Source organism: Gossypium arboreum, chromosome 1, assembly GCF_025698485.1.
Source record: "Gossypium arboreum isolate Shixiya-1 chromosome 1, ASM2569848v2, whole genome shotgun sequence".
Classification (NCBI taxonomy): Eukaryota; Viridiplantae; Streptophyta; class Magnoliopsida; order Malvales; family Malvaceae; genus Gossypium; species Gossypium arboreum.
Window position 1 is genome coordinate 40,426,445 of NC_069070.1, and position 1,396 is coordinate 40,427,840.

The 1,396-nt window shown below is 33.4% G+C and overlaps 1 non-coding gene across 1 annotated transcript; it reads left to right on the forward strand.

The window, feature by feature from the left end:
* Nucleotides 1–475: 475 nt before the first annotated feature.
* On the forward strand, nucleotides 476–582 carry LOC128281931 (small nucleolar RNA R71). Its single transcript, XR_008272217.1, has one exon. It is a non-coding gene; the product is annotated as a small nucleolar RNA R71 (small nucleolar RNA).
* The last annotated feature ends 814 nt before the right edge of the window (nucleotides 583–1,396 follow it).

Here is a 1,396-nt window from a genome sequence, read left to right on the forward strand (position 1 = left end):
GTGAAGAACTACCTTGATTATTTGCCAAGTAAAATTGGGGTGAGATCTCCATCCTGGGTTATATGTATTGAAATAAGGGTTATTTTGCTATCTTCCTTGATTTCCAACATATCCAACCAGTTCTGATTCAATTGTGCACTGCCAAGAATGATGATTATCCCCGTACTGATCACAAATGGCATAAATTGGTTGCTTCCTACTAACCCTAATTTTCTCATTCATGTCTTATCTCAAAGCAGTTATTTCAACTACAAGGGTAGTCATCACATTAACATTTACTATTCAAATTGGTTTCTTTTGACTTGCCCCATTTATGCATAAATTCCATTGCGGATTATTTTCTGTGTCTTTAGTTATCTTGGCAACCTCTTCAAGTGACTTACTTAATAATGCCCCATTAGCCGCTACATCCAAATTACCTCTAATGGAGTCCCTCAACTTAGGATAAAAAGTTCAAATCAATTGCCAATCTAGCACTTAGTGGAGAGGATATTTCTTTTGCATATCCTTAAATATTTCCCATGCCTCATGTAAAGTTTCCTCTTCATATTGCTAGAAACTAGTAATTTCGTTATGCAAATTTTCTATCCTTATTGGAAGAAAGAACTTAGGCTAAATATTTTCCATAACTTGATCTCAAGTTGTAATCGACTCATTCAACAAGCTATCTAACTAGTCTGCAACTTGTCTAGTTAAAGAAAATGGGAACAATATTAATTTTATAGCTTCTACTGACATGCCATTAAATTTAAAAGTCTTGTATAGTTTAATGAACTTTCGCAGATGTCGGTTGGGATCTTCGAGAGAGAAACCAAAAAAATAGTTAGCTTTGACCATCTAAATGTGTAACATCCCGAATTAGGGCCTAGTTAGAACAGTGGTTTCGAGACCACAAATTTAAAGTTAGAAATAATTATTTTATAATTCTCATGATATTTATATTATGAATGCATGTTTGTGTGAAAGTTTCATGAAGAAATTCTATGCATAAAATGTCTAATTACATTTTAGGGACCAAATTGAATAAAATGCAAAACTTGCATTCTAGAAGCTTTAAGCATGGAGTTGCTTTAGATTATGAATTAGAGGGCCCTAATTAGCAATTTGACCAATTTCTAAAATTTTAGACAAAAATGGACATACATAGGAAAAATGTGAAAGAGAAACCCTAAGGGCATTTTGGTCATTTGGTAATTAAAAGAATAAAAAGGGAAAATCAAAGCAAAAATGTGTCCATCTTCTTAAGTGTTGGCTGATTTTCTCAATAGCCATAGCTAAGGTATTGTTCAACATTTCCAAGCTTGATTGTAAGTGCTCCCTAGCCCCGTTTTTAACGTTCTTTGTATTTTTGAAGTCCTTGAAGCATGATCTTCCCATTTCTAGCTATATTATAAGC